The following is a 22,981-nucleotide window of genomic DNA, read 5'->3' on the forward strand; positions in this document are numbered from 1 at the left end:
CGCCTCGAACCTTCCACCAGCTGCCCTGTTTCTATGCCTCACCTGATTGTACACGCATCTAGGTGTATACGGTGACCAGTCGAACGGGGCTGTACTAGATTCGACAGATTTGGCGGTGTATTAACAAACAGGTTCGTTTGGTACCGATCGGTATACGTTCTATTGTTTTCACCTTGTCGTAGTTCTCACAGTTTCTAGGAATCGATCTTACAGTCTGCTTTCAATCGAGAACAGGAGTCTTCATGCTCGCAAAGAACAATCAACGTTGGATTGAAACTGCAAGTCGCAGAATTGTAAAAATTCTTTGGAAGGTAACCCAGGCAGCAGGATTAATTATTTGAACACTAATTGCTCGACCCTCGGTAATAATTAAAAACGCAAACCAAAGTGAACGACGAGGTTCGGTTAAACGTTATAACATTTTCTAACGAAAGAGAATGCAGCTCCTAGGAAAAGTAACCATATTTTAATAAAAGGACGAGAATGCTTGTTTCGAACCTTTTCTATGTTGTCCCTTGGTGGTGATTTTCTGGATTAGGATGTTAGGTCAGCTTTGACAGTTCGTTCTTTTCATAGGATTACATACATATGCCTGGATGGAGGTTTGTGAGATTCAGTTATAGATGACTGAGGGTCGTTCCTGTCTGATTTAAACGACTGACATTGTAATCTTTAAACTGATCGATTTCCTGGGTGCAGGAACCTGCGTCAAAGATGATCTTTTTATGGCGACCTTTTAAGTTATTTTATTGCGAATGAATTCTACTTGTTGCTTGTTTATTACAGCGGAGTGTCGTTTTGAAGGTATTCTAAAGGGCTTGGGTTTTGTGTAGGGCGTGAAAGGGTAAGGATCTGAGACTTTGAGAGGTCACAGTACTCATTAACAAGAATAGAAAATTCTTAATGAATACGACTTCTAAAATTATACGTAATATTTCTGGTGGAAAATATAACTTTTTATCTCTTTGTGGATGCATTCGTCTATAAAAAGGAATGTAGGGAATGAATGAAATGTTTAAAAATACGATAATTTTCTCATGTCTTTTAATTGATGTATCTAGAAAAGGATGTTTAATAAAGAGTTTTATATATTACCGTACATTTTATTCAGAAGTAAAATTGATTTTAACTTTTATGTTCTCTATCTATTATTTATTCTGAATGAACGATATCGTGAAACAGCAATTTATCATGGAATTAAATAACTCGGAGGGATAATGTTTAACAAGAGAGACCACATTAAAATTCAAGAAATTGATATCCGCGATTCTGTTTGACTCTGATACCCGGCGATTTTTATGCAACGTTCCTTCACGATGCAAATGCGATTTCGAGGAAAAAGTGTCCGATTCCTATGCGTTGCTTCCGTCGTGAATTTCCGCGGCACGTTGTTAAATTTGCAAGAAACATATACTACGTTGCCAACGGTGAACCCGTATAAAATTCCGTTTCTAAGCAACGAACTCGAAAATTATTAATTCTCCAGCCATGCTATTGTATGCGTTTCATATTTCCAGGGAATCGAGCTATTTCCAAAAAATAAACAATCTCCTATTCTAACTCTCTTCAAATTGAAAATAAAGTTATGCTACAATGAGAAAGATCGAAGATATACATTCGTGATACTGCAAAATAAAGAATAAAGTACGTATAATAGACTGAAAACGTAAAGGAAAAAATGAAAGATTAAATTACGAGAAGACTTTGAAGAGACATGCACGTGACATCTAGAAAACAAGAAGAAAGAATAAACTAGAAATAGATTAAAAATTAAATTACGAGAAGCATTCGAAGAGGCATACATCTGACGTTAAAAGAAGAGGATAAAACGAAAGATAAAAGATTGAAAATTGGATTGCATTAAAAAAGCAATTGCACGAGTGACGAGAAATAGACATGACGGAATTATAAAGAAGAAGCAAGTATTCGATTCAAAAGAAATGGTAAAACCGACTTGTAACTTCACATAGTCACATAACGTTCCCTGAACCAAATGATATTAATGTGAACTTTGGACTTCACGCAACGGCCCACCAACGAGTTCTTTTCTCTTCAAGCATCGCTGCAACCAGAGCCGATCGAGTGAAGTTGAATTGCGTTTACGCCATTACAACCCACGCCCCTCTGGTACGAGCCACAGTTCGAAAATACCCGTTAAACGTGAAAGGTAACGGTCAAATACCAACTTGAAGCATCGACTTGCAACTTACTTTTCGTATAATGTTTGAACAGCTTTCGCAGTTTGCAAAAAGCCTCTTGCTTCGCTCCGGCACGTTCCACGAATTAAATCGAGTTTCGCTGGAATTTCGTACACTTTCTTACATATCTCTCATTGATCGATTCCAATGGTAGAATTATTTGTCAAAAAATTAATTCTTTCCCCAATCCTGGATACTTTAACGTTTTTTCAATCTTTCCACGCTTGATCTAATTTTATGAAATTTATTATTTATCGATATGACGAGCTAAGCAATAGATTTGAAATAAATCAAACAAAATCTCTCTATGATAAATAAATATTTTCCAATAATAATTTCCATATAATGGACAAATATTTCACGTAATATAATGGTTTCTCTCGAAGCTTGGCATGTTAACGGTTGAACGATCACTCGGCATAGTCGAGTTGGTTTTTTCCAAACTGGAAGGCTTTCTCCCGTCAAGTACTCTTCTCGAAGGATAAATGAGCCCTTCCGGACCGCGAACGATGCCGGCGACGCAGCGACGATGAGATTCGAGGCGGTGAATTGGAATCCGGCCAGAAGAACGCAAATTAATGACGTCATCTCTGTGGCCACCGCCATAACCGTCGTAATTATGATCGCAAACAGGAGTAGGCCGTGGCACGATCGAACCCCGTACGAATTCCACCGACCACCACCGATGAATTTACATGGTCCGATAGATTGTTACCAATTTAACAGGTAAACTATCGATAAACAGGTTGCGGAGAAACAATATGCCGTCTCTCGCTGCTGTTGTATGTTACCACGGTGAAAAAGAAGAACGTGAATTCAAACGATAGAAATTAAGAGACTGCGCGATCTTATACAATTCGATGTCAACCGTCGTATTGTATCAACAACATGTTTCATGTTTCCAATGTTATTATATCGGAGAAACGTTTAATCTTCTATTGCAATTTATTCGATGTTAATCCTTGCGTTTTATCGTGTTGTTTCGCGTTTAACAAATTTTGACGCACAAGTGTTCGGTGTTTGAAGTGTTGGATAGCTAATACCTATAGCTATATAGTTTAATATACAATAATAATATAACAATAACTAATAGATATATAGTTTATACTCGGCTGTCAGGAAAGGAATGAAGTTCTCATCGGCTCTATCGATTGTCAAAAACATTATGCGCATCTGAAGGCAAACAGGATTGTTATGTCCGACTGTAGTTACGAAACATTCGGTTAATATCTCACTCTATTGTTCGTAAAACTATTTAGATCGAAATGGAAAAAAGAACGAAAAGGCTGCGGCTGAAGAAATAAACAATCCGTTATTCGATATACTCCACGTTCCAAACCACAACTTCCTAGAAACAATAAAAAATTGTTGCTCTGTAATCAACATTTTTCCATCGGAGAAAATTAACCAAAGAATGATTACTTGTCAGAAATCTATCGTCGTTCTTAACCCACGTTACAATTTCCTTCTTTAACTGTCACCTTCAACCGAAGTGAACAATCGTACAATGATGTACGTATGGAAACTCAGAGAGACACGTTGTATCCGCGAACCTAACTGGATAATAGCAGCGTTAATTAAGAACTCATTCGCGGGGTGCATCGAACGTCTATCAAAGGATACAACGCCCACCCTAAACGCACACCTATGCACAAATTCGCACATATATACGCACAAATTCGCACATATATACGCACACACAATAGAATGGAGAATGCGAACCAGACGATACATTACGTAATGTAGCTCGCTACCCGAACCTACCACAATCTAGGGAATGAATCGAACTATCGTAGGAGAGATAGCAGCGTTTCCGGGCCAGATCATCCCGAAAATTGCGTCATTTGGGCTTCGTCTAAAATACATAATAAGCTAGGTCAGGCTTTCTCGACGAAACAGCAATTTCCTTTGTCCCACCGTCAAACGTAGACTCTACTTTGGAGGTATCCATCTGTCCTGGCGAAATGTCAGACGAAATGATCCATCTCAATATTAACAGGGAACAGCTGAACCGAGGAAGTATTATTCTTGGATGAATCGAAACGTCTAACAGGTAACCGTAATGATATTGAGCGATTCAGCGTGTTGTATTGTTGAAGTTTGAAGGAGATAGCCGCCCTTTGATCGTTTATTACGAGTAATTTGTAGTGGCAGTAAATGCAAATTCCATTACGGTAGCTGTGTGCTACAATTTAGATATAGTTCCGGGCATAGAAATGTAGGTTGCGTGTATTTTGATTAATATTTACAATATTCCTTGACTTTAACGGTGTTAATTATTTACTGTGTTTAACATATCTGGTAATTAATATATTTAATTATTTGATAGAAAAAGTACGACAGACCGTCTAATGCGAATCGTGTATTTAGTTTAAAATGTTAATCGATAATTGCTTTCGTATGATTTCGTATGTTTGTAATTTTTTTTCGTCCTATCGTCATCATCAAGATAAATGTAATAATGTTGATTTTACATGACTTTAAATTATATAATCTCTTTAGGTAATCGCTTTTTTTCTACGTTCAATGGCAGCATGCTAGATATCTACACGCGTCTACGATTACCACAAAAACGTAATCTTGTCGCGTCAATGATAATCTTTAAACTGGAAAAATTAATAACATCTTTTATTTTATCATTTCTGTTTTATTCCTGATACCTTATCTCTTACATTATTAGGAGTGAAACTTGATCCTTTTAAAATTATTATAATCGTTTTTGTATTATACATCTTAGACTAAAATTAAGATAATGTGAATATATGTATATATATTCTAGTGTAGATAAATTTAATCTAAACTTTGAACTTGCGGAAATGTACATACAGGTGTCTGATAAGTAAGAGAGGGACAAAGATGTTAGCACAGGATAAACGTAATGCTGTGTCTCTGTCGTAGAGCCACAGTTCAGATCATAATATCGAATGTGATAGGGCGTCTAATACAAGCAGCGCGCCAAATATCGTCTTGCGCTATAGTTCGAGATTCTATATTGCACCTGTCGAGGATAGTACATCTAATGGTACACTAACAATGGTTTAACGTGTACCAAGTTAATAATCAACCATGGAAACAAATTGTAGAATAACCATACTTAGGAAAACTATAATTATTAATTCTATTGTTATTGTATTTCGAGAAATAAACTTAAAGAAATAAAAATTATATACCGACTAAATGATTAAGAATTTGGGATGCATTGTTTAATTTGTATAATAAAATTGAAAATCAAATGCATCGTAGAAGAATTTATATTTCAATGGAAAACTTTTTCATAAATTCGTTAATATTTCGTTTATAAATGTTTAATATTTACTCGAATTTTAGTAGGAACGCGAATTCCTATAAAATAAACTGTCAATAATACACTGACATTTACAAATCCAAAGAGCAGAGGAAAATAAAATTACACACTTGAGACTGAATTTCAAATTAAATTGTCTGCTACACCTATGCACGATTTGTGCCAACCTACGCACGAAAAATCCTGTTGATTTATGACCATCACGGTGCATTTTTTCGCGCTCCCGTAAGAGGATTATCAGAAAGCGGCGAATAAAAAAGGAGAAATGAAAAGCCAAGATAAAACTGCCTCCAGTTGAATCGCATTATTACGATAATCCAACGATATTAGTCGTTCACGTAGTTATGCGTTTATCCGACAAATCTCGTTCATCGTCTTTCTAACTTCTAACGGGTTACTTTATACGCTAGTTTAATTCTCGTTTCATAATTATCGGAAAATAATTCACGAATAATTTTCATATCTTTGCAGCAATTAATTCATTTCAATGTCTATAGCGTGTTCGTAACTACGACAAATAAAATAATGAATTTATTAATCTGTTATACCGTTTCAAAAAATACCTTTGATAAATAATATAAAAGTCATTAATCGATGCTTTCTTCGCATCAAACATTGGTAATGGAAGTTATCGACAAAAGAAATTATCTTTGATTTTAAATATCAATATTTCACATGTTCCGTGTATCGTTGATAAAATATTTATTTAATGATATTTTCTAACTAGTCGCACTATCTTTATATTTCTCCCGAGCTATCGCCAATTGTCACTAATTTTTTGTAACCATTAATCACACTATGGTGATCGAGTTTAATCTTTTCAACTACATTTAAAAATTTTATGGAAATAAGGTCTTATAGAAAAACTTTCAACCTGCTATTTTCGAAACTTCGCAGTTGATTTCTACTCGTCAATTACGACAATTTAAGCTCAGTAGCGTCCAAAACGAGCCGGTGTCGAAGCTAACCTCTGCACGTCAGTCAATACTCGTTCCGTAGAGCACATCGACCGCGATCGTGATTAATGGAGGAATAAGCTTGCACCGCACAAAACGAAACGGGATGCAGAAGATTGAAACACGTTATCGCGACGATTGCGATCACAATGATTTCAATATACATAAATTGCAATTTATTTCAACCAATTGTAGTTTATCGGTGCAGCAGACACGCGGCAAAACTTCGAAGCTTGGTTCAATCAAAGTTCGTTTCGTTACGCGTGAACGTATTCGCGATTGGGTTCGACTTTCCGCGCGAAATTTGAAATCGGGGTTAAGCGTTGCGTGGCCCATTTCTCGTTTGTATCTTGTTGTAGATGAACGGGTGTTTTAATTTGTGGAGACCTCGCGAGTGGGCTGTAACGACGTAATATGAGGCAGTAAAATATAACGTCCGATAAGACAGACTGGGTCGGAAGTATTAGCATGGTTATGATTGCTAGAAGATAGGATGAATAATGGGCGTCCTTTGCAGCTGTGTGAACTATTTCCTCGTGAAAAAAGTGTGATAACATGGTTCTATGTAATTATTAATTATCGCACATTTTATATAATCGTTACCTTTGTGATTGTACTAACAAGTACAGTCCTGAAACTAGTATTAGATATTTCCGCAATATTTATATTTTTATAGAAGTCAGTAACAAAATGAAAATTAAATCAAAATAGAGATTTGTTTTACTTATTAAATATTGTAACCGGTGCTTCGCTTACGATATTTCATAAGTCTTGGAATATTACGTGCGTCCTGTAAATTTTTTCATTTTTGAATACTCTAATCGCCAAAACCTAGTTCATTGCTTGTTTTCCAAAATAAACTATTATACTTAGATTTACGATAGGTTAATAGCAAGCATTAGAAGCTTTGAATGGGAACAAAAATTGATTTGATATGTCAATAGTTTATTTATAGATGAGCACATAGTGGGAAAACGGTAGGATAGATATGGAAATGGGAATCGAAAGAAAAAGTTTAGACGCGAAAGTAAGGATTGAAAAGATTTAGAAGGTGGTTTGCTAGAAGTAGGTCATCTTAATATCTTCTGTGGCGCTACAGAAAAAAGCACGAACGTGGAATAGGTGGTTTCAAGGAATCAGAATGATATGGCAAAAAGTTTTCTTTCAGGTAGTTTTCTTTTTTTTAAAGTATCAAGGTCAATGGCATTTGTTTCCGAATAAAGTCGAAAGTTAACTTTAACACGAGAATAGCGTAAAACACTTCGAAACTAGTTGCCATTCCTCTTATTAAATTATTAATACAATTTGAAAGATATTACTCACGAAAAATGTCTAATTACATCTTTCAATATCTAAAAAACAATAGTCGAATAAATGTGATACGAAGAAAATCCAATAAAGCCTGATAAAGGAAACGTTTCCTTTGAAAGATAATACTACGCGCAAATATTTTTCGCAGCCACTGTAGATTCAAGTGTATTAGATTTCCATACGCCTGGAAAAATTTGAAACTACGAAAATTGAACGCAAACAGTGATAACACAACGTTTTATTGAGAAATAAGTTGAAATGATTTAAAATAAATAAATAAATAAGAATACAAAAATAAAAAAGGATTATAGCCACTGTGTACATGCGACTTTATCGAAATGAGCGGACGCAGTGAACAGTGATCGATCCACCCACGTTCCATCTCGTTCGTGAAATTAACGCGAACGCGTACACCGACGCTACTAAAGACAGAACGTTCCACGAATTTATAACTGGCCGCGAACAATATCCGCGCCTACATCGGGGATTTCCATTACGGTTAATCCAGCCGTGGCTTCACGCAGTATGTTCAGCACACGTTAAGGGGTGAAGAGAGGTGGGGATTTAGGGTGAGACACACAACAGCAAATTGCAGCCGGAATCTAAATCTCACCGTGGTACCCACATACTCACCTGAGGAACTGCGTACTTGTACCCGCATTCCCGATACAAATGGATAGACTGACACGGTGATTAAGTGGCACGGCATCTCGTATTCACGTGTACACTCGTGTGGACCGAGAGTGTGCGTGCCACGCACTGTACGTGGCAGGTATAGCGTATGGCGATTAAAGGCTGTTTCACAATGCAGCTTGGGTCAAGAGAATCGAACTATAGCTGGAGTCTGAGAGCTTGCGCTTTCAAAGACGCTTCCCCTACCACCCATCAAATATTTCGTTTGTTTGATGGAGTACGTTGATATCTTGCGTTGAAATGTATTGTACGAGATTTATGTGGAAGAAAGAAATTAATCTCTTCGAGTCATTAGATCTAGTCAATTAAAAAATTCCCAATATTTCATTTGAATCACACTATTCGATTAGTAGATTATAGAATATATATATTTTCCATTAGCAAACTGATAGCGGATTAACAATAGATTAGCTATCTGCAAAGGGAATAATGTCTGCGAATGTGTCTGGAAACGTCGAGGAAGTTAAATATTTAATCGATTGTTTCCCAATCTTACGAAAGATTTGTAGCCATTAATGTAATTTATCAAGTTACTCTCTTCTCACCGGAGATTTGTCTGTAGAACGTGTGCATGAGAGCAATATTCGTGATGTCTCGGATAACGATCTTTTTCTCTAAGATGTTTCCTGATTGGATGCAACGTCCGACATAGGATGAAACCCTGCATGAAATGGATTTTTGGGTTTGGAGAAGCCTCTGTTGCTAGGTAAGTAAATTCGTGCAGCTGGTCAGTATGCTCTTTCGATCAATGTTTACTCGATGAAACTTATGATACATTAGTTTTACATTTTTTTATGGAAATATTTTATACGGAACAATTTTTGTGTCATACGATCAACTCTTTTTAAGAGTCGTGTCGAAATTAAGATAAATATTGACATGTATTTCTTTTCTCACTTAAATTGATTTCTGGAACATTTCACGATGCATTTGAGATATTTCGAATGGAGCAAGCAATCGTCTAAATAGAAAAATTGAATTTCATGAATTTTTAGAATCCCGAATGATTTTTTTCCATTCAAAAAATACAAGAAAAAGATCTCAAATCCTAAGATTTAATTTAATAAAATTATCGCGATTTACAAAGGAATGTACCAAAATCTAAATTTTAATGGAATAGCGTATAATAGAGCTAAGAAGCCTGAATGATAGCATAAATAACGATAAAGCTTAAAAATAAATAGATAAAAAATAATAAATAAAATAAATTATCGCAATTCGATATATTTCGTTGTTGACGAAACAGGAAATTCGACCGCAGCTATGTCTCTCGTTAAATCTTCGAAACTTTAAACCGACTCGCTAAATCGAATCAAAAGATCGATTCCCTAAAACTGTTAGTAACTAAGCTCGTGGCGCAAATGTTTCCTTTCGTTAATTGGAATCTTGGAAATGAATCGTCCGATAAAGTAGACGCGGTTACCAACTGAACATCTTAATTAAATTGAATTCGCGTCGCGCGACCTGAAAGCTTGTATAAAGGCTTCACGTGTACTGCTCTAGCTAGTTTAAATCGGCCAATAGGGTGCAATAAGGAACGACAGAGGCAAAATTGAAAAGACACATACGATCGATGCCTGTATATTCCAGATGCAATATTTTCTCAATAACAACGTTACAAGGACTTGTTACTTTTTATCAAATTTTAGGGTCTTTTCTATCAAATCCTATTTTTCTATCGTTAGAATATTTTTTAAATTTGCGGAAAACATAAAAGAATTGCCTTTTAAATTGAAGGTATTTTTCTTGATTGCGATCGGGGAGAGATGGAGACAAAGAGCTTGAGCGCCATAACCTCAATTAATGATTAACTCACAATTAATATCATTTAGTCGTAGATCACAATCCGCAAAAGCTTCGATCGACTTATTTAATTGTATAATACTTTAATTTTCGTTCTGTGTTTTACCCGATAAAGACTGTAAATCGCGTAGATATCACGTAAGATATAAAATACAAATTACATAATCTAACTCAAATGTAATTTGAACTTACTTTCCTACTTATAACATGATCGTAATACGGGTTGTGCATTAAAGAACCTTCAACTTATAGCAAATGTTTCTAAAAAATAATATACGCGTATCACACGAGCACGATCGTAATTAAGATACCGCTATTGCGAATTGGCTGTGATCGTAGACCGTCGATTTACATAAATACACTGCGCGAGGCATTATTTTCATCGGGCAAACAAAGCATCTTTCTCCCAACATCCGAGCACGTGCGAGGAATTCTGCAAACATGCGGGCGAGAATAATCCGTGCATTGTTTGCATGTTTTCGCACGATTTCCATTTAGATAAGTGCTTATGATCTGTGCGTTCGATTTTTTACGCCGCAATGTGGGCACCGATTTCCTTCAAGGAAACAAAGAAAAAATTCAAGGTTATGACGACTTACGGTACAATAAAATCGATGATGATTTTTCTGACGGGAAAAGTTACTTCTTGCGTATTGGGGAAGAAAAATAGAACGATTGATTTTAATAGAATATTTTGAGAGATAAAATACAATGTACATGGAAAAAAATGAATTATAGGGGTTCGATCGCTTTGTTATTGGACTTGTTTGATTTGACTATCTGGAAAAAATTAATTTGGTAGTGTCATCTTATCGGATCAAGAAGCAAACTGCATGGGACGTAGGTAATGCAGAAATCTGTTGGTCGGTACTAAAGTGAATTACAGGGATCTGCTACACCTGTAGTTGCAAAAAGAAAGTGGATAAGGTTGGCAAGTGTTGGAGAAAGGCCAATAATTCAGATATTCATAACGTCATTGTCCTTTCAGATGAAACTGTATAATACACCGCAACCTAGTATAATATACAATTCATTGACGTTAGATACTTAAAACTAAAGTCCATCCACGTTAAAAAGAAACTTGCAAACATTAATTTTCATGAAACGACCACATCCTTTTTGTCTTCATTTTCTTGAATAAACATATGATGTATCGTCAATGTAAATATAATGAGATTCGTCAGAGGATGATCACAAAGCAGGTTCTTAGAAAGATGGTACCGAAAAATGAAAAAAGAAAAGGAAAATAAAAAGAGATTTTGGGTGGACGGCGCATTAACAACACGCCTAATAAGGTTTTCTCGTCTAACCACAAGTTTCGACCACTCGTGTAAATTTTCGCGGCAAGTTTAAACACGTCTGGACAAGTTGTAGCACGACTCGTGCCTTCTTCTCTGCCAAACTCGTTTCTTCTTATCCTTTTTTCTGCCGCGATCCTGCTGTCTAACAAGGACGACACTGGTTTTGCGGTTTAACAAGTAGAACTTTGGCCAGTCTCGTTTATCAGATGATTAACGCACTGACCGCAATTTAAAAAAGTCTTAAAAGGATATTTCCCTCGCATGGTTTGCCGACCGAACAACTGCTCACACGAGCGTGTAAATTTCGCTCCTTCTGCGCACGAAAGTCCGACTTTCGTTGCAATTAAAAATTTAGACATCCGTTTTAAATTAAAACTTTTAATTCTATACAGTGATGTTATCACCACTGTTACTGTAAATAGGGCCTTTGCGTTCATTCTAAACTACCATGGAATTTAATTCATTATCCTCCGTCGATGCTCATCCCTTATATTTTGCATTTTATATTTACTTTCTGCCTAATTCGCACAGTCGATAATTGTTGCCTAACGAACGTATGCGCCACATAATTCATAAAAAGAAATTCACAGTAAAATCCATATAATATCTAAAGACACACGAAACATAACATTAATTCAATTCAGTATCACATAAATACAGTACATTTTTTCCATCTTAATTCTAAAAAGTTTCCAAGGAATGTTTACCGTAGTTGTTACGTGCATCGAACAAAGTCTTCTTTACCGATATTTTTCATACAAGGCAATTCTTCGAACGAAATTAATTTCTATAAATGAACAAATATATTTATTTTTACAATATTCCCGCTGTTCAATTCGATCGCTAGCCGCAGCGAAAAAATTGGTTATTTGATAAACAGCAGATCTGTACACATGCCGTGCTATTTGTCAGCTGCAAGAATCATTTTCCAAAAATATCCGCTATCCTGTTGCAGGCAAGCAACCTCGCCAATATCTCTGTCGGTATGCAAGTTCACGCTTTACCGCGATTTTCATGCACGGGCATTCAAACTTTTACACAGTGCCACCAGGCTCTCATTATCCTACAGAGGATTTTATGTTTCGTAAACTTGAGGCATCTTAACGAAAATCTCTTAAACAGTTTCGTGTTATAATCGCGAGGAGAAAACTTTTAAACGCGTCATTGTTTAATATCGATCAAACTTTCTAGACGTGTCTAATACCTTAATATTCGTTAGGGAATATTTTTCATTGCAGATTACGTATTTCTTTTCATTATTATTATTATTCGAAATCGCAACGATAAATCCGTTTTATTCCTATGAGATTTTTATGCTATACTAACACCGTTTCTGCGGAAAAAAAAACTAATTGACGAAATGCTACTAGGAACGATTACTATGATCGAGACATACCGAACGTATTAACGATATAAAAGGTAATAGATTCGAAATCGCAAATATAATTTCTTGCTTAATGAAGTGTATAAAGCTGATATTTGCGGTTTGTTCGCGAAACGAAGCGAAATGTGCGTTCCAGCACGTTATTTACTTGTAGCGGAACATTACCACGTGCTCGAGATCCGGTTTGAGCAAAATTGAATTCATGGTTAAGCACCATCTGTCTGGCCAGGGAAAAAAATTTACGATCCGTGCGATCGAAATTTATGCCTCGCCTTAGAAGAGCGCAACTTCTTTCTCTACTCGTGGAAAATATCGTCGCATCGTACTAAATTATACTAATACTATGATATTTCACGTATAAATTTGAAGAATTTAGGAAAACATATACACCGTAAGACCTAGGCAAATTCTATCTTTTCAGTATAATTATTTAAATCTGTTACTCTTTGGTAAAATGTAATTCGTAATTTATATACAGGGTGGTTGATAACTGGTGGTACAAGCGGAGAGGGGGTGATTCTACGCGAAAAAAGAAGTCAAAAATATAGAATAAAAATTAAACAAAAATTTTTTTTTTTAATTTTTCCATCGAGACAACGATCTACAGTGAGATCCGTTATAACGAGACGTGACAAAGTGCACGCGTACCGAGCCAAAATTCAAAGTCGAATTTCTCGAAAACAAAGCCTCAAACGAAAAATTTTTATTCTACATTCTCGACTTCTTTTTTCGCGTAGAATCAGCCCCCTTTCCGCTTGTACCACCAGTTACCAACCATCCTGTATAATATATTAACTATAATATTCTCAGACGGTAGCGATATAACGTGCTCTAAATGTACTCAATTTCTTCGAAAGATAACGTACCAAAGCCTATTCTCTATAGCCTTTTGAATTCTAAACAAACAGGATGATCACGAACGAACAGAAACGTAAGAAACTACGAGACGACTCAAATTTCGAGTGATTCAAACGAAACAATGAAAGGGTCGCCCGAGTAAATAGAAAATAGAAAATAATAATGAAAAGCGAAACGCACAAAGACGACTTTCGAATCACGAGCCTTTCAGATGGAAAACCGTGGTGTACGCGGTGCAAAAGCATAGAATGGACAGCGATGGCTTTAAATGGTCCGTATTTCAATAATGATAAATCACCCTGGTTCGACGCAACGACAGACATGGCCGGTTTGAAGATCTCACCGCGAGATATCGCCGTCAGGGGTCTATCTTGTGCCTTTTATCTTATACGGTCCTGTCTCCTTTGGTCTGCCCTACAGTACGTTTCAAAACCCATCGGGAGTCTCGAACGTGAAGGAATCCCTTTCAGATGCGTTCTCGGAAACACGTTTCCCTCGATCTGGAGGACTAAACCTTCCATGCCTTCCAATTGTCCCGTTTAACATCTCCTGACACGATCATGCTTTCCTTTCTTCCTTTTTGAAATATGTATCGCACCAGCAGTTCGTACGAGTCACATTGTTGGGCACATAATTTAGGATGAAGTTTTTGAGGTCGCGTAATTTTAAGGGTTGCGCGCTTACGTTGACTCGATACGGGCAGATTTTTCATATTATAATTTTGCCATTTGAGATTATTAGATTCAAATGTGTAACAGTGGCGTGTAGAAGGTGAAACTTCTTCTAATACACGGTCTTACTATTCTACATAGTATTCAAGGTGGATGTAGCAATAATTCATGCGTGACTGATGAATATAGGTACTTTTATTTGAATATCAATGCCTCAATTTAACAGTCGGTTAGACGTTTTATGATAGTTTTTGCAATGAATTTGATTAATACCTGCGTGGAGGGAATTTATAAGGATAATGATAAAACCGAATATTATTTGTACGAGTTGAATATGCGATGTAATACTTTCTCGATTGATAAATGAAGATGGAGCAAAGTATCGCTTTGTTGATTAATTTCGACCTATTTTCATTGTTTCAGTCATTTATCTAACGTTACGAAATTTTTTAATATAAAGTTTCATAATCGGTTTCTTCGTTTTTAATAATATAGGATGGCGTAACTATTTTTTACCATTGTTACATCAACGATTTATAAAAGAAGACAACGTCTATCTACTCGATGCAGCAACGAACATCCATAAGAGAATCTCAATTCATCAGAGGATACGCAATGAGACAAAAGCTATCAATCGCATCACAATAGAGCATCGCCGAAGAAAAAAGATCTTCGTCGTTTACGGTAAATTCCAACATCCATAATTCAAAACAGAACGCTAACAAATAAGGAGACATGTGTCATCATATCAGATCCATCGTCGTATCCGTATCACAGATCGAAACATTTTCACGTCGATTCAACGTTATGCCATCTAACTTGTCTCGACTCGATCACAAATACCTTAATAAAATGAATTTAAATACAATTATAGCACACGTATAAACTACAACAAAACGCTAATAGAAAAAGATGCATATTTATCATCTATATCGAAACTCGAGAAGAGAATATTCACTTCTACGTTGATCCAACATCGCGTCGCTTAATATTCTTTCTTTGCATCGAAAACATCTCGATAAGATAGATGACGATTACTGTCTACGAGGAAATTCCACTATCGTTTAATAAAATTGAACGTCACTAAAACTACGATACATTTCTAAAAATAAGAAAGTATTTACGAGAAGAATTCTATACGATGCACGCGTCAAAAGTCGTATCAAACGTCAACTCGAAAACCGGATCGACATTTCGATGTTTCGATCTGCAGCTAAACCAACAGAACGCCTATATGCGCGTTCTTTAAAAGAATCCTTTTTATTTATCGTCCATAAGTCTCTTATTGCACGCGCGCCTAAGAATTGCCCCTAATAATTTCCCAGGAACATCCAACTGCATACCAACGTGTCCATATTCCCATGCAACGTTACGTGCTGCTGCAACACGAGGAAGAAGAAATCGCCACGAGATAACTCCTACATGAAGATATTATGCTTTGATATATGTACGCTCGAACGAGTAGAGAATTGTTTAGCGACGAAGCCAGAAATATACAAGAATATACGAGATCGTTTGAGAAGGCTTATTGCTCGCGCGATGTCCGAACACGATGTTCCCTTTCGTGTAAATTCGCAGAAATTTTTCCCAGGGACAACGGAACGTCAACGGAATGCGTTATCGCTATAAGACGCGTGACGATCCCGATTATGCACGTGTATCTCAACGACGAATGGAATTTCGGTGGGCAGGCAGCACTGTTTACCGAACGACGCGTGGTTCGATGCTGAGTCGATTTCGACGCGACGATGATGCGTGATTGGTTTCAGCGATGAGAATCTGCTGGTGAATCGTTTCTACCGTTAGGCGGCTGAGAAGGAAGCAATGATGTTTGGCGAAGTAATTTGATGAGATTGAGAGTTAGGTAGAGGTTTCTTTTCTTAGATCTTTCAAAGATAAACCTATATTTCCTTTACGACTATATTTTAGCAGATGTTAGTACGAGTTCGATAAACTGGGAATTTAATTTTTAACGAAAAAGTTAATTTGTAAAGAAGCTGAAGATGACTTGGAAAACGTTGGACCGAGAGAACCGATACAGAAGAAGTTTGCAATGAGCTTGAACATGTCTTCGGATTATATTTCTTAATAAAAAATTCAGTTGGCCAACTGATTTAAAGTAATCAAGTTACATAATTCACTTTGTGTATAATAATATTTAATACTTGCAAGTTGGAAATCGCATGACGCGATAGAGGGTCAAGCGGATTAAAATAACGTCCTTTCTCCGCTCTTTCAACTTCAATCCCGCGAATGTTTTCGATACGCGACTGCCGCATACCTGAACGCGTTTCTGCACTCGCAAACGTCTCTTCGAGTTCGGTTGTCGCGAGCTTTTGCACGTCATCGTGACTCAGCCAGGCGGGATCGTCAAACGTGGTGCTTCAAACGTATCGTCGTCGACCCATCCAAATAAAAGGTTTTCTTTTTAGTTGTTCGTACGAGGGCATCGACTCAGACAGCCTGAATTTCCGTTTATTTTCTTTCGCTTATTATTGCTTTTCCTTCTCATTTCATTTTTTCCTCGCCTCCCCCTCTTAGATTAAATCTCCGTTCTTTTTACTTTCTTCGATTTTCTCCTTTTTTTCAACCTTAGTTGATCCTGTTCACGCGGCCAACTTAAAAATAACGCGTTGTATCGGTGGTGCATAAAAATATACCAACCGAGGGAGAACGATCGTTTGGTAAAAGAGAAGTCGGCGATAATACGACGCAGATGGGGATGTTTTTCGAGTGAAATGCGCGAGATATTGCTGGAAGAGGATAAAGAGTACTTTATAAAAAGAAATATATATAAATGATATATCAAGAGCAACGTAAGATTTATATACGTGGAATAAAGTCCCCTGTTTGTAGAAGCTACGAGCTTCCCAGTGACCTACTAAAACCCAGCTCTATGTAATTTGGTAGATCCAGTTACGTCCATGTTCCCTCGTATCAAATTCAAGTTCGCTTCAATCTAATTCGATCTAAACTAGCGTACAACTGGCTTGCATCATTTTCCAAATCTTCGTTTCCCTCGTCTCTCACTAATTTCCCAGAAATTTATTTACCTCGAAAAAATAGCACCAGGGTCCACAAATTCCTTCGGATTTCTATCCTCTTGAATTTATCATATAATTTCAAAAATAAGAAAGAATAAAAATTGTCTACTTACAGCACTTGCAGAATGAGCAGACAAAATCGCAAGTTGTCCTTTAGGTTTCACGGCAGAATTCCTTGGAATCTCGAAGGGAGAGAAAATCAAGGACACGACGCGATTGACGGCAATTCGCAGGCGTACGTATCCCGAATCCGTACAGCGTGTACACGCGTGCAACTTGGAATCACGCGAATTTAACGCCACATTCTCGCCGGCAAGGAAAAATTGAAGAAACGCCAGTAATTCAACGTGGCGGACGCTGAATTATTGTAGTAGCATTGGTCTACGCCTTTCGTCGGCTGCAAGTGGCTTGGTCTCCACCGGATGTGTAGGTTACGCGTCCCTGACCTAGCCTGTCTTCATATTATACAGAGGAAAAATAGGGAAGAAAAAAATAAGAGAGGACGAAGGAAAAAGGAAGAGCGACGGGATAAACGAGTGCAGACGAGGAACGAAGGGCGTTCGTGGTTACGCATGGCCGCTGAAATCGTCACGAACAAAGAGCACGGACAAAAGTAAAGAACAAAAGAGTCCGGAAAAATGATATTTATTAGAAATTTCCTTTCCTAGATTTCGAAGATATATGCCGGATCGTTGCGTGCAAACAGCAAGGAACTCTCGAATGTTGTTAACCTCAGGATTTGTGCGTAGCTGAATTTTTATTTTCTTCTTGAAGAAGAACCAAGTCCACTGTAGATTTTCACTATTGAATCCAGGCAATAGAAGATTGTCGATGAATATTTGGAATATTTTTGTGGTTATATTTTTTAAAAAATTTCGTTCTTAGAAGTTTGTATAAAACTAGCCGGATTATAGTTTATCGATGTATACATATTGAATGAATGTATTAGGTTGTCCGAAAAGTTTCTTTGGTTCTATAAGGAAATAACAGGCGCACGATGTTTTTTGTTTTACATTAGTTTATTGAATTATGCACGAGCATAATAATAGAAATAGAAGGCAATAGATCATACCTAATTCAATAAAATAATATAAAACAGAAATTGTGAAATTGTTGCTCATCTATTATCACCTTATGAAACGAAAGAAACGTTTTGGACAACGTAATAGATAAATCGATCGTTTTTATCAATCCGGAACGCGTATTTTAAACACCAACGCTGGTTCTAACGATGAATCGAAATGTATAATCGATCACAAAATGTATAAGCGACATTAGACATGTTGCTTATCCTTAGTTTCACAAAAAGCAGGAAGAAAAATGAGTAAGAGAAACTCAATTTCTAGTTGCTGAAGGACAATCATAAACGCCCGTCGCATAGAAGAATGCCCATCCGAAGAGAACTACAGGGCTACTTTATCTCAACAGATAACATAAATCAATCTCTACTCGGCACTTTGTCAAACTACTTAACAAATTCGCTAAACAGATACTAAATCTTCCCGCTAGCGTCTTCTTCCGCCTCTAAACAGTGTCTTTCAGCGTAACACTGTAATAATCGATCTTCGTGGTAAATCTATCTCTGTGCCAAAAAAATATTGCGTGGGACGTTTCGAATCGCGTTGCAAACATCGTTCGCCAGACTGTCGGATACGTACGCGTGCTGCGCGTATCTGCTATCGTCGAATTTACCTAGCCGTAAAGTTTCGCCAGGTAAATTCGCGCCAGAGTTTGATGCACCGATGCAAAAATTGCTCCGCCGCACGGCTACGTGATGAAAATCCGCAATAAGGCTTAGAAAACACACTTGAAGGGGAAAAAGAGAGAGAGAGAAACAGGAACGAACACGGTTACACGAGAGTCGGCAGCCGCTAGGATGCGGCAGTGTTTTAAAATCGAACGGAAATCCAGTCGAGCCGCGTCCACCGCCATTGCAGCGGTTGCTAATAATAGAGTAGATACTGGAAGGATAGAAATACGACTTCCTCCGTCACTCTGTACCCTGCTGCGTCCCAAGAATAACGGGCTCTCGTTCGATACGAGACTAGCGAAAATAAGGGGTCAGGGGCGGCAGCCTAATTCAAACACTCGATACAGCCAAGAAGAGAAGCCACGCGATCGCACGTGATACGGATCTGACTTTCTTTTTAAGGCAGATATACTTCGTTCAACGTGCAAATGAATTTTTTTTACCAGAGATTTTGCCGGGTTTTTTCTTTTTTTTTTTTTCTTTACTTTAACTGTACCAGTTGGATCATTTTTCGGATTTTTTGGCGAGAATAAATTGGAACGGTTAACGATGTCGAGGGGGTTTACTGGTTAAAGGGCACTTCAGATGGTATTCGTGCAATTTCGTTGACATTTTTTTGGGCAGGAAGTGGCGAAATGTTTTTATTTTACTGCAGCAACTAAATCGGAATGCTGGAAGTTAATGAAGATTTTTCTTGATCGTTGCTTTTTGGGTATATCACGTGGGTCGGTTCAGCTGGAATTTCGAAGGTAAAATGGACGATTTATTTTTTTATGGGTCTCGTAGAAACCATACCGATCAACTCCATAAATTGAAACGCAGAGAAAGATGACGGCTACAAACGTTATTTTCTATAATTTAGTTGAAATTTACGATCAATTATGACAACTATGAGCGACAAATAAATTTATGAAAGACAGTCCCCCGTTTTTTTTGAAGGTTTTGAATGCTAATTACGTACTTAGTTCGTAAATTATATGACATATAAAAATTTGTTTTAAATATTATTTTTGCATCCCTTCTTATTCTTCTGTATTTTATCATTCTTGATTCTTGGAAAAAAATTCTAAAGGGTTTAAATAATTTAAAAAAATTGATCTATAATTTGTTGTTATTATGTGTTTTATTTATTTCTTTTTTTTACAGATTCTATCTGTAATGTGATTTATAAGGGAAAATTTACTTGTTTACACTTTCGCAGAAAACTCATCCATTGAATCACGATGATAATATTATTCGAGTGACTGTGAAAGCGTATCCTAAACGCAAGGGATCACCTTAAAAGGCTCGATATCAAAGATACCTAGCTAACTAGTTGAGATTCCATGCTCCATGCGTAAACTGAAACAGTCCACTTTCACACAATAGACTTTCAGAGAGAAAACATTCTCTAGATTGAGTAACTTCCAAACTTGAAGCAATACTAAACATCCATTCTGTTTGTAGTTAAACTCACTTAGTTAACAACTTCCAGCCATTTTCAATAATAGATAATCGCGAATCTTTGAAACCGCGCGTAATCCAGAATTTATTTCGCGTTTCTTTTTTAACACGTCTCATTAGCTGCATGAGATATAATTTAATTAATCGTAAGTTTGAAATTCAAATGGAAATAGATTACATTAGAATATCGAATTCCCAGAAAAACAACAGTCGTGCCAAATTCATGGTACTTTAATCTTCTCTCGCATTTATTCAACCCGATCAACTTCAGCAAAGATATTTAATTCTCTGTTTTATTTATTTTACTTGATCGATTTGGCATAGATGTTCTCTTGCATTTATTTCACTAGATTATTTCAACAAATCAATTAAGACTCACATTTCTACGTTCATTGGTCGCTATAATTGTTTTAAACTTCTGTTTACTTGATATACGTGCCCCAATTATTTCTTGTTACAGTAATTATTGAAAGGGTTACATCTTTCGTCGTCCCACGCGGCGTCGTACCAATTCGATTTGTAACTGTGCTTTCTGCTGCCTCTAAATTGAGTTACAGAACATTAGCGGTGAATCGACCCTGCCACCAGACAGCACGTGTCCCTTATCTCGTCCAATAAGTGAACCGACGCGACGATATCTGTCGACCCAGGAAGCGTGTGAACTCGTAAAATCAGTGATCCTAAACTCCATATCACGTATCATCGATGCTCGGCCGTTAAATCGCGTACAGTTCCCGTTCGCGCTGTTCATAATTGAAAACACGAAATATTAAGGACTTCGATACCGTGGAGTCTGAGGTCCGATAATTAAGCAGCAAGAGTCTAGACAGGTGGTGTTTTATTAACGATGTGATTGTGAAGGGAATAGCGATTTTTAGCGAAAGGGATTGTGAAGCGAATTTAAACCCATCACGAGAGAGATAAAAAATAGATCAAAGGATAAGTTTAAGACAGAGGAATGATAGTTTTCAAAGGAGAGCGTAATAATTTCTGAAACGAACGATTTATACGAAGAGAAATGTTTGAAGTACAGGGGAATAAGGAAATGATAATTTCAAAATAGAGGAATTAGAAGATAATAATCCAAAGATGGAAAAAATGATAGTTTAGAAGTAAAATAAGCGACGTAATAATTTGAGATTAATATTTAATATTTTTACGCGAAAATGAAATTTTTGATAAATCGATGTATCAGAAATAGTAGTATAGAATAAAATTCAAAATGATCCGAGTTCATTAACGAAACTAAATTTTCCTACTGCTTTTTACATTCTTCTTATATCAAAAAGCTTAAGTCGAAGATACGTTGAACGATATGTTTGAATAATACTATTGCATTAGATATGTAATTCCTAGAAAGGAAACATACGTTAAATTATTGAATAATACACGTTACCATACGTAGTTAAATGTAAGTGATTGAAATTTGCAGAATTTGACGTAGATATAGAAAGAAGAAGTGTCTCGTTTTAGCTTTATCGACCCGTTTCAGAAACAGTTTTACAGATGTTCCTCGGCCATAAGTTGAAAAGCCTGGGTTAAATCGATATCTAGATGCGCCTACTATTGGAATATTCACGATTACGCTATTGAGTACTTCAATAGCTTTTTGCATTGCTATACTTAGCGAATAAGAACTTTTTTATCAATGTTTATAACTGTTACTTTCAAAGTGAAAATTTTAAAAGAATCATGCTACTGCTTTTAAGGTATAAATTTTAATAGAAATGGAAACAAAGTGATGGAGACATGAATATGTTTTTAACTGAAAAATAAATAATTCGGAAGAATTCTTTGATCAAAATCAATAAATCTAATCTATGTACCAACAGAGAAACGAATGAACGATAAAAGCATGAAAACTCGATGAATGAAGAAAATTATTTTAGTTTGAAATATAAGTATAATAATTTTAGATACAAATGTTTGAAATTGTTCGTTTTCTACATTTTCTAATTCAATTGCAACGATATCCACGAACGATAACAATCAACTTAATGAAATTTAAAAGCAGCAACGAAATCGATAAGCCATGATATCAATTATGTAAATGCAACGTGGCGATCGAAACATAGGAAAGTGAGTTCGTTGGCCGACGAAAAATTGAAAAGCAAAAGCACGCGTCGCTTGATTTATCGATTCTACATTCCTAGCTGACTGAAAATATTTCCTCGGAGAAATTTCCTCTCAGAGTATCTATGTCGACTCATGCTATTGGTTGCGTTTCAATATTTTCGCTCTCGTGGATTTCGTATCAACCAGCAT

The 22,981-nt window shown here is 36.6% G+C and overlaps 1 protein-coding gene across 3 annotated transcripts in view; it reads right to left on the reverse strand.

Annotated features, from left to right (window-relative positions):
- LOC117163227 (uncharacterized) overlaps nt 1-22,981 on the reverse strand; it is a 267,579-nt gene that overhangs the window by 169,719 nt on the left and 74,879 nt on the right. The window lies entirely within an intron of this gene.

The sequence above is a fragment of the Bombus vancouverensis genome, chromosome 2 (assembly GCF_051014615.1).
Source record: "Bombus vancouverensis nearcticus chromosome 2, iyBomVanc1_principal, whole genome shotgun sequence".
In the NCBI taxonomy this organism is placed as follows: domain Eukaryota; kingdom Metazoa; phylum Arthropoda; class Insecta; order Hymenoptera; family Apidae; genus Bombus; species Bombus vancouverensis.